General features: G+C 43.5%; 1 protein-coding gene across 1 annotated transcript in view; it reads left to right on the top strand.

Moving 5' to 3' along the window:
* The first annotated feature begins 3,155 nt into the window (after positions 1–3,155).
* Brinp1 (BMP/retinoic acid inducible neural specific 1) overlaps positions 3,156–11,649 on the top strand; it is a 200,087-nt gene continuing 191,593 nt past the window's right edge. Inside the window, exon 1 of the mRNA XM_055611726.1 lies at positions 3,156–3,470. The gene's annotated coding sequence lies outside the window, so the exon portion shown is untranslated. The remainder of the gene's footprint in view (positions 3,471–11,649) is intronic.

The raw sequence follows: 11,649 nt of genomic DNA, 5'->3' as shown, positions 1-11,649 counted from the left end.
AAATGAGCTGAGACTTACAAGCATTATCCAATCCTTTACAATAGGAAAGAAGCGGTGCACAATTCCATTTCCTGAATAAATGTCCTCGATCAAGGCATTTTCTTTTTAATAAAAATCACCTCAAAGCCCATAGATAGTAAGTTCTCACTCAAGTCTACCTTAATTCAGTGGAAACTCCTCCCCCATGTAAGCTTTTTGTAAATTCAGTGGAAATAGCAAGCAGCTGCTCACCAACACCCACCCAAAAGAAAGAGCAAGACATTTCTCACGTATCTCAAGCTCCCTTAAATGTTCTTTCTTTGGCAAAGAAAAAAAAAAAAAAGAAGAAGAAGAAGTATATTTTTGGCCTCTAAACCTTTTCCCACCAGTGTGTATTTCTGCAGAAATATGATCCATATGGTTTTGATTGCTTTCTCCATAAGTCATTAGGAATGCTTTGCACTAGGAACTTTCCTGATGACCAAAGAGTCTTTGGAGACAGTTTTAAATGGCCCTCTCAGCCTTGCCTCATAGAAACAGGGCAGATAAACAGAGCCAAATGCAAATGAGCCAAGTCCTGGAAAAATTCAGGTTTTATCCAAAACTCAGAACCAATAAGATTCCGGTGAGCTTTAAATTTGCCCTGCAATGTCTTCACATTCTCTTCCAAGGACAGCTGCTACTTAATTCTCCATTGGCACATATCAGGCATGAATTCCATGCATCTGGGATTGTATTTATATTGGTTATAATGCTCCACCAAATTTCAAGACCTTCCTGTCACCCCAGGGTCTTCCCAGTATTTCCCGGAAACACAATACTTATTTTTGACTTGGACAGAGTGTGGAATTCCTGGGCTCATCGTCATTGTTATATGCATCTAGGTACAATACACATGTGTCAAGGGACTTGGTCTGCTATTATATAAAAAATGGAATCATATTACTTGTCTCATATCATTCAGCCTTCCTTCCTTCCTTCCTTCCTTCCTTCCTTCCTTCCTTCCTTCCTTCCTTCCTTCCTTCCTTTCTTTCTTTTCCTTCCTTCCTTCCTCCTCCTCTTCTTCTTCTTGAGGTGGTGTCTCATGCACCCCAGGCAGGCCTCAATCTCATCACAGAATGACATTTTATGTTATTAAGTGCCTTATTTGTAAGGCATTTTGACCACATCCTGCCATGAGAGACTAATTATGAAGAAAGAGATAGGAAGAGGAACAAGTCTGTCTTGGTCTTCATCTGACTAGGTTGTTTCAGACTGATTTCTGGACTGCATCACCAGCTGTTGTTGGTACTTTTCAAAGAGGAGGCTTCCAGCTGGGGGAGACAGGGCAAAACGAGAATGTGACAGATAACTATGAAGCAATGTGGTAGAGATAGAGAGAAAGAGAGGGCTAGAGAAAGAAAACAAGGAAAGCATAGGAGACAGCAACTGGGACTCCATAGCAATATAAACAGGGGAAGCTGGTATGTAGTGAGTATATTTTTTCATAATTGTAATCTTTTCAAGAACCATTGACCAAGGTCTCAGCTCAGGCCAGAAACCAAGGGAAGAACAAAATTGTTGCTTTAGAAAAGGAAAGTTTCCATCAGTCTGAAAGAGAAACCGCCCACCTGGTCAGTGGCCAGAGAGCTGTCCGTGGTACTGACGCACTCTCCCTTAAACTGCAGGGGAAGGCAGGAGACCTGTTCTGGGTTCTGCAGCTTTCTTCACTCTTCCACTTGCTCCCCCAGACTCAGCACCATTCTGTATGTCTCTCTTTCCTCTCTCCTTTTTCTTTGTCAACCACACCAATATTTCTCAAGTTCCTAGTCTTTAATTCAAAGGTTTTTCTTTCATTTTGCTTCAAAACAGTGACTGAAGGGTCACTGTTTTCTAGGTTCTTCTACGATTTTCTGTGACTGCCTCTCCCTCTTGTCACTTTTTGGGTAATAGGACCATTAATAACAGTAGGAACCACAGCAGTGGATAACGTGTAGGATCCACTAACTACATGGGATATACACATACGTAATATCTCTCTAGAGCTATATCTATCTAGATATCTATATGTATATATCAGATTTACTTTCAATTCCTCGGCAACTCTATTAGAGGGTTAGTTATATCATCTTACTAAACAGGTGAGAAAGTGAAGGCTACAGTAACTTGGCCAAGATCGCGGACAGGAGCTCATACCCAGCACTTGCACTTTTTACTGAATATGGATCCCTTTCCATTGCCCAATATTTTCCTTATGGCTCTTTCAGCCTCTCCCTCTGGTAGCGTTAACAAAGCTTCCCACCCTTGTCAAATATTCAGAGACTAGGAATCTGCACTTCTGCTGTGATTTAAGCCTCTAGTAAAGTAATGAAAAATATACAGAATGTGTACCTTGTGGGAATTTAGATCATGCAAGGGCCTTCTGTTTCGCCTTGCCTGCGCCTCAGGCTGAATGCGGAGTTTTCTGCTCTCTGTATTCTAGTCTTAGTCTAGCCTCCCTGGCCTTTTCTCTCTCTCTGGTGGTCCCTGGAGAACTTTGCGTTCTCTTTGGCTTCCCACTCAGACGTCCTTCCCACGTGAGGAAGCGCATACTTAATTCTGGGAGGTTAAGTGGGCTCTCGCCTACACAAAAAACAATTTCCAATAGTCACAGGAAAACACAAAGACACAACGGGACTCAGATGTGCGTCACCTCAGACAAAACCCACACTCAGGTATATACACGCAGTCACGTCAAGCTCCCGCATATTCAGAAATACCCAGACTCTCGCGCATCACTGCTACAGACGCGTTTCGGCTAGAACCACGATTCAGGATCTGCGCGCTCAGGGTCCCTTTGGGTCCTTCTACACGGAGACTGGCCCCGCTGTCCCCAGACTCCGGTGACTTCCCCTGAGGCTCGTCGTTGGCCCACCCAATCTGCCCCTCCCTCCAGGCGGCCTCTCTTCTCCTATCCCTTCTCTTCCTCCTCCGCGTAAAGACGTACTAAACACTCCTCGGATTCTACCCAGGCGCTCGGCTCCTCCCTCCCCGCCCCTCAGCAGCCTTTCTCCCATTCATTTTCCTCGGTTGCCGGTGAAGTCCCTCCCACTGCCTAGCTCAGCCTCCGCTGCTCCCCGCCCGGAGACCGCGGCGTACTTGGACTTCCCTCTCCATTCGCCAGCCGCCTCGCTCCGGGTCCCCACGGCTGCGAACTGATCTGGCGCGGGGAGGGGTGGCTGGAGGAGGAGGAGAGCGCAGGCAGAGGAGAGGGCCAGAGAGCCGGGGAGCCCGAGGCAGAGGGAGTAGTGGCTGCCTTCCGGAGCCGGGATTCATGTCTGTCCTCGGGACCAGCCAAGGGGACTTTACGGCTGAGTATGAGCCAGGCTGCTAGGAGCCAGGTACCCCCACGCCTGCAGTCCCCGCGCCGACCCCGGTATGCGAACTGGACGCAGGGCTCTTCCAAGTTCCCACCGAGCCGAATAAAAGACGTCCTCCCTCCGCTCTCCGCCAAAGACGGACATTGACTCCAGGTAAGGCTACTCCGGGCGCAGCTTCCCACAGCCCCTCTGCCCTTGGAACCCGCCCCGGACCGCAGTCGGGGCTCCCCCGCCCTCGCCTCCCCTCCCCCTTCCAGCACCCTCGTCCGGTCTTCCCTCTCCGCCAAGTCCTCTCCTGTTCTGGAGACTGGGGGTCCCTGTAGATTGGACTCCAAGGGTTAAATGCGGGTTTCAGTAAGTGGCGTGTGTGTCCCCGCGCGCTCCAGACGTGTGTGCCATGGTGGGAACTTGATGTGGTGCTAGTGTGTGTTTGCCAGTGCGGCGCCGTTTGCGTTTGATGTGTGTGGCGTGTGTGTGTGTGTGTGTGTGTGTGTGTGTGTGTGTGTGCCCTATAACCTACTTTCAGCGCGGTGTGTGTGCGGGTATGCTTGGACGTATGTGTTTGCATGTGTGCGCGTCTGTGTATTTTTAATTAGGTCTCTTCAGCTTACAGGGAATGGAATGGAGTTCTTACTACAGGATCACGTAGCCACCGGGAAGCCTACTGTGGGCTTCCTCCCCGGGCTCTGGGCTTTGGTTTGGGAAAGATGATAGGAATATAGACCGTGCTTTATTTAGTCCAGTGTTGGTTCCTTTAAAGGGAAAATTCGTCTAAAGCAGGGGGAAGTGCTGCACACTGGGAACCACCGTTTAAAATGAAAGGTCTAAAACCCTAGGCAAGCGAAAGATGCTGTCCCTTTAAATTCCACACTGGGCAAAATCCAGGATTCTGATGGGAATTTGGAGAGGCTGGGTACGGTTTGAGAAGAAAAGGAGGAAGTCAGGGATCTCCTTATACACTGCATAGCAAGTCTGGGGTAGAGAGATGACATGTCTCCCTGTTGCAATCATAGCACCCTCTGCCCCCTTTTTGAGGGGGTGATCTGTGCAAGTTTTCCTGAATCGTCTCAGGGGAAAGGAATAAGCCTCCTCAGGGGACATGCAGCCACACAAGGCACCACAGAGAATATCATTTGGGGCAGCTATGGGTGCTTTGGCAGGAGACTGATAGGGTACTTTCCTAGGACGCCTTCTTTCTGTCTTCTCCATCTCAGTCAAGCTCTGGAAGCCCCAGAATCTGTTCTAAAAACCTTGCTTTCTCACGGTTTCAGGAAGTTAGGAAGATAGTGGGAGAAGGGAGAGAGATCAGTGTGTGTTGAGAAGGAGGTGGTTGGAGGTTTATATGTATGTGTTTAAGGGAGACCTACAGTTCCTAGGGACTGTGGGTGGGGAATCCATGATAGAGTGTGGTGATTGTTGATTTAAACTGCTGATTTGCACCTCACATTTTATGCTTCACTCTAAAATACTGCCAAGGCCAGGGGGCCCTGGGAAGACTCGCAGAAAGATAATTTGAGTTAAGGGTCTCCTTCTTATTTCCTCCACCTTTTAGGAGCTTGTGGAGGCAAATACTTTGGCTACCCTGCCCAGGTACAGTTGGGCTTTGGTTCTGAAGCCAGCCATTGATTTGATTCCCGGCTGCCTCTTAAAGGCTTGCCCTACTCAGCAAAAACGCTGAGTTTTACTGCTGTTAGCATGGCTTCCAGACTAGGCAGCTGTTACTTTCTCAAGGTAAATGGCAGCCGTTCTGATTGTAAGCAGTGAAGCTAGAAGATGAGGCTGAGGTGGTGGGATACAGAGTCTTTAAGGGGTCACTGGAAAGGCCTTTTGGGAGAGAAAATAGAAATATACCTGTTTTTTTTTTAAATATATTTATGTATACATTTGTATCTTCCTAGGAAAGATAAAAGCAAACGTGTGTTTGCATGAACCTGCCCCAGCTGGTGGGGACTATTGTACCTGCAGGCACTTGCACATACCATTCTTTGGCTCCAGGCTGATTTCTCAGGCTGAAGGCTTTAGGAGGGCATGGTCATTGAGCAGACTTTACAAAACTCAGAGGACCTCTTCCTGGTGCAGTTTTAGGAGGCAGTGGAAGTACAGGAAGAGCTCGTATGCGGGGAAAGGTTCTCATTATCTCTCTTCGAGTGTATAGATGAGCAGAACTAGAAGGCATATGAAAGAGCAAGCCAGGACTCTGGCTCAGAGAGAGGATGACAGTTTCTCAATATTCACTAGCAAATTGGCGCCCAGGATTAGAACCTAGGTCATCTTTCACACAGATCTGTCTTTTTTACACCATTACCTCATTCAGGAGCTCATAACACTTCTTAACCCTAACTACTCACCATATTCCAAGATAACTACTTGTCATCCCTTCTGGAACTTCTTGTTTCAGAGATGCATTTCAGTCCTTCTTCATATGGATTCTTGAACCAGGAGCGAAAGTGTGTAATATCTCAGTCATTCTTTTTGCTTCACAAAAGCATTTAAACACATATCCATACACTTACAAGTGGTTGAGAGAGAGAGAAGGGGGCGAGGAAGATAATATGTTCTGTTTTCAATGTCATCATGTAATTAAATGCACATGAGGACCCAAGACTATATATGACTGGTGTATAGAACCCAGTAGAGCTTTGCTTGAGCTCTGTATGAGGAAAGTTTAGCTTTCTGGAGAACTAAGTATGTACTTAGCCATCCATGCAATTACTTCAGAAAAATGAATTTACTTACATTAATTAAAATCTCGAGTCTGTACATTCATGGTATAAGCACAGCAGCATACACAAGAATATGCACGCACCCATACACAGGTGTATTTAGACAGGACCAGCAACCCTCCCATCCTGGTATATTCCTCCGAATGAGACTCTTAACCTCCATAGGAAATCGAGCTGCCTTGTGTAAATGTATGGCCTGTGGGTGGGCTGAGACTCCCAGCCTCAGGGAAAGGAGAATATAAAGCCCTTTGAATCACAGGACCTTCAGAACTTGAAATCAGGTTCACCAAAAAAAGTATTTTGCCAGGCTTTTAGATGCTCTTTTTGGAGTGCAGAGAACAGCTGAGAAATATGGGGATTTTTAGGCCCATCTGCAATACAGCCATTAACAACCTCACAAATGTCTTTTCTGGAGCTGGATAGCACTTTAGCTCCCAGAAGGGGGAGCTGTGACTCCATTTCAGCCACGAAGAAACAGCACAGATATTCTAAATCAGCTCTGGGGCCCCCCTGCTGAGTTGAGAAGGCCCAGCTCAGGCTGCCGGGAATATATCTGTAGCAGCATAGGTGGAGACTGTAAAAATGTTCTCTTCTGTTCAGTTCAAGTGGGACATCTCTTTCTTAATGCCTTCAAGAGAAATTGTGTTATTGGTCAAATAGTCCTTTTTCTCTGAACCTGTCTTTGCCCAGAAAGGCTCTACATTGTGTGAAGAAATATTCTCTAATTTGCATGTGCTTTCTCACCATGGTTCCTTAGAGGAAGGCATTAAAACACATCACCAAAATAGGCCCTTAAAGTTACCCATAGCATCCTTCTTTCCTGCATCCTTTGACCTAAAAGCCAAAGTTTATCAAATAAGTTAGTGAACTGGTAACCATATCAGCAACAACAGGGAGCATAGGAAGCGTTAACCAATAACATTTTTCAAAAAACTTCCCCGCTCATTGTTTTTCATCATACTCTTTCATATGAGAGATGATGGATATATCATACTTTCATTCTTGGCACAAGCTCTACTTAAATTGCAGCATCTAGTTCAGATAATCCTTCTAGGAAGTCTTCCTACGGTCTTGTCTCAGAACCTCTCTTTTGTCTGGACTTCGATGTAATTTTGTTTGAAACCTACTTATTCAGGTTTTATCTCTATTTCTTCTGTAATTTCTCAGCCACACAGGGATAAGTCTCCATTGATCACATCAACGTGCGTTGCTATTAGGAACATTTCTCTCTTAATGCCTGGAAACTGGCACACAGTAGTTTTTATCAGTTTTCACTCTGGCATGGCATATGCCAGCCGTGTCAACAGTGTCAACAGTATCTGTCAGCAACCCTCCTCCCCTCCCCCAACAAGTGGGTTCTTACTTACTCAAAGCAAAGCCATTATGTCTTCAAAACCATACCACTTAGCTTAGCAACTCAAGGGTACCAGTGGTGGTTCCGCCAGTTAAATCCAACTTGTCAGTGCCCTTTGCTGTGCAAGGATCTTTAGTTTTGTCTTTTTTTACCCATTCAGTGAGGCAGCTACACTCTCTATTCAAAAGACAGTGAAATTCATTTTGTCCAGTTCTTTTTAAGCAGCAGGGCAAGAATCTGAACTTTTCTTGAACATCTCCACTCTTCTACATAACCACCGTCACCGGCTCACCACTGAGATCTGCTTGGTGCTCTGGTGGGAAGAGCTGGAGCATACTGTCAGCTCTTGGGAGCTGATGCTAGGAAGCTGTGTGGAATCCCTGGAATTAAAATAAAAATAAAGTCTTTTCTTAAAGAAACTTCTTTGAAGAAACCTCTGAAAATTTTTAAAAAACCAAACCTTTCTCCATAGTCAGGAATCAAATCTGCTTTGGTAACATAGGCAACATGAAACATGTTTCCATTGTCTCCGTTTTAATACTAATAGTAGGTTCATTGCCACACAAAGGAGCCTGGGTTAAATCAGGAGAGATTTGTGGGATGTTTCTTATTTTGACTGAAAATCTTCCTGTTATCTATAAGTGTGCAAAACTGAACAAATATGATTATTTTCTAGTCATCAAGCTTTTACATGCAATGTAAATATAATCATATCTCTGAAAAATAGTCTCCGTTGTGTAGGAGAGCCAGATTCCTATGATATTTATTTGAAAAATCTGTTGCATGCTAAAAAGTAGATTCTGATCATTTTCTATATTATCTCACCTTTACGGTGTGAGAAGGATATGTTGTGGGCTAAAATCAACAATATAATTTATTCACTTGACCGTAGATGTTAATGGGGTATCCTCTACTTGGCAAATGCCACCTTAGAATAGTGCTGTTGGATAGACTTCTGTGAATAAGAAATTTGTTCTCTGTGTTAGACAACACAGTAGCCACTGCACCTTTAAATGTGTCAAAGGATACTGGAGAAGTGAGCTTTTAATTTTTTTATTTTTATTTTTCATTTTGATTACACAGCTGTATGTGGATGGTGGCATTGAAATAGTTCAGGTTTATACACTAGTAATGTTTTATGAACAAGGTCTTGTTTTTATAGGTGTTCACATATGGAGGAAGAGATGGCTAATGAATAAGCAAAAAGAAAACCACAGTAATTAAATAGAATATTAAATGTCAGACATGACATTAGGGATCCTATGCTGGAAGAAGGTGGGCGATATGGCTTTAGATGAGTTAGTCATAAAAAGCCATTTCTGAGGAAATAGTTCTAATAGTGAGATTTAAATAAGAAAGAGAAATGGAGTCCTTATTCTGGGGGATGGTTAAGAAGGCTAAGGATGCACAGAAAAAAACTCAATGTGGATGAGGCTTAAATGAGAAGAAATGTGGCATGAGATAAAACGAGTGACGGACAGAACCCACATCAGAAAGGTCTTGTACAATGGACTGAGAGGTTTTGACATCTCTCTTAACACATTTTCAGTTGGGAAGTAGGAGGTCTGAGAATTGAAAGCATTCTGGAAATTGACAGGAGGCAGTTATTAGATACTCTGTTATGCTTTCATCATGCCCATTTTTAATCAGTCATTTTAATGTGTTCTGCTCATCTTAATTTCCAGTCTGGCCTAGAGTATCACATTCTAGAAATCCTTAGGCTTAAGAGCTAAGAGTAAATGAATGGAACATGTATGCAGCAGGTAATGGGAACCTGAGTGTACAATCTTGTTGCAATTCTAATCTGCAAAGATTTATCAAATATATTATTTGCAGAAGAATTTGAACAAAGTAGTTGAGCAAATATGCTAGTGAATGCTGGTAAGTGCAGGCCATCTAACAGGTATGAAAATCCCCAAATATTCATAATGGGATGGTAATTGCCATTTCAAAATCTCATAGACTTTGGGGTAAGAGAAAGGTTAAAGGAAGACACATAAGGAAAAACAGTTATTACGATGAGCAGTAACTATAATATCTTGTGGGCAGGGAGCATGTCTTTTTATTTTATGTCTGTTTTTACTTCAAAATTTCATAGGCTACAAGTACAGAGACATAAGGCTCTTGACTCTAATCCTGGCTCCTCCCGGTATCTATAAAGACTCTCCTTAAGAGCCTATCTTTCTCTATCTGAGTTTCTGTTCTACAGATTTAGAAGAACCATACTATGGCTCAAATCGCTGAAGAGATATTGCTGAGTTGTGTGGATATACATCATGACAAAGATCTTGCAAAAGCAGAGAGAGACATGTGCATAGTGGCCATGCTGTCCTCTCAGAGATGAACAAATCTAGAGGAAGTTGTATCTCACAGCACTGATTGTGATTCAAAACAGGCTGGCTGAGTGGGAGAGATGGTGAGCCTGTTGCCACTGGTGCAACTCTTAATAGAAAAGTGATTAAGTGTTAACAGAAAAACCACTATCCTCCTGAAACACAGCAGCCCAAAAAGGTTTTCTACAAATCCATAGACAGTCCTCGATACTAAGGGGGCAAAGAAGACAATTAAGAAAATAATGAGGCCAAGGAAAAGTGAAATTAATTTTTTTTTCATGCAACAGTGAAGGGGATTTTTGTCTCCCAGGGGAACTATCTTTTGGAGATTGCAAGTGGCCTTTAGGAGAATAACCTGAATAAGACTGGGTGTGAGAAAGTGAACAGTGGTCAGTTACCAGAGTTGCCTGCTACCCACAAAAACAGGGAATCTGATGAGGCCGCACAATCTATCATTCTTAATGATTTCTGCTCTCACAGGGTGTGGAGCTGTGTAGAGGCTTGCTGCTGTTGTCTTGGGAATAGCTAAGTAACTGCATCCCCTCAAGGGTGGGAGGTAGGTCTGTAAGGTAATTAGCAAAAGTAAGATACAACCTTTTTGTGTAAACTGTAAAGGTTGGAACAGCAGGGCTCCAAGTAAATTGCCCGTCTGAACAGCTAGAGACCTTTTTAAGGGTTAACCCAACACAGACCCCAAATGTTTTCTGAGATATAATTTATCTAGCATTTCAGAGGACCAGAAAACGAGCCAGTGGGTGATATGGAATAGCCAGGTCACGTTGATTTAGGTGAAAGAAGCTTACATACACATCCATGGAATGGCTGCATTAGAGAGGACACACCCTATTATAGGATAAGCTTTCAAGTTGCTATTCTAAGAATTAGTCACCTGCAAAAATAGATGAAATGCTTAACATCTGTAGGAATCTCTGGAGTACCCAGAAGCCGCACGAAAAACCTGGAAGAGCATTCTCAGAATGCAGAGGAGACCATAGCCTAGAGCATATATGTTGCTGTTTATATGGTACTGGGTAAGCTAAATTTCTCATAGAATTGAGTTCTGAGTTTATTGGCACATTGTAGGAGAAGCACCTACAAATAGCCTTGCTGGTACTATAAAAACATCTGCACAGGCACAGCAACCATTTCAGAACAGAAAGTCGGCATTTTGGTATGTGCAGATATGTAGAGGAAAAATTGGAAAACAGATTACCTGGGAAGGGCTGATAATGTGGTTTTGCTGTTGGGACACATTTTTGGGACATAACTCCTTCAGAGGAAGTGGTCCTCATCAAGTGCCATTTCTGGAGATGGTGAAGGCTGGGGAGGCCTGATAGGGTTATGAAGAATTTTATTCTCAGTGCATATCAACAGGACAACATCTTTCAAAGTCCAGTGAAGCTTTACAAATGATTTCTGAAAACATTAGCAAGCCAGTTGTATTTTTGTTCTTTTTCTCTCTCTCTTTTTAATTGCACTGGGAAAAACACATTTATTCAGATTTCAGGGTCATCACGCACAATATTTAAGGGTGGCTGAAATGTCACTATTACAAAACCACTCTTGAACTTGGGCCATGTGTGTGTCAAGCTTGTTTGTTTCATATTCGTTGTACTATAATGGATATGTAGTAGATTCAATGTTGCACATTGTCTCTAAGCACAAAGAAGGTCCTCTTCTGTAGATGAGAAAAACAAGGTGTATAATAATAATGTTTCTTGTTGAAGACCATATACTAAACCCATGATTGTGGTATGAAGATTTTGAACCATTTCTATCTGACTTGAAAGCAGAGAGATTGAAAGCTTAGTTAGGGCTGGAGTCTGAGTATCTGCACTGCCACCTTCTAACTCTCTGACCCTAGCAAGGGTACCTAATGTTTCCAAGTAAGTTTCCCTGTTGTAAAATGAGAACAATAGCAA

The sequence above is a fragment of the Psammomys obesus genome, unplaced genomic scaffold (assembly GCF_907164565.1).
Source record: "Psammomys obesus unplaced genomic scaffold, mPsaObe1.curated_primary_1811, whole genome shotgun sequence".
Lineage (NCBI taxonomy): Eukaryota > Metazoa > Chordata > Mammalia > Rodentia > Muridae > Psammomys > Psammomys obesus.
The sequence above is the reverse complement of the archived record's forward strand: the minus strand, read 5'-3'. Positions and strand labels throughout refer to the sequence as shown.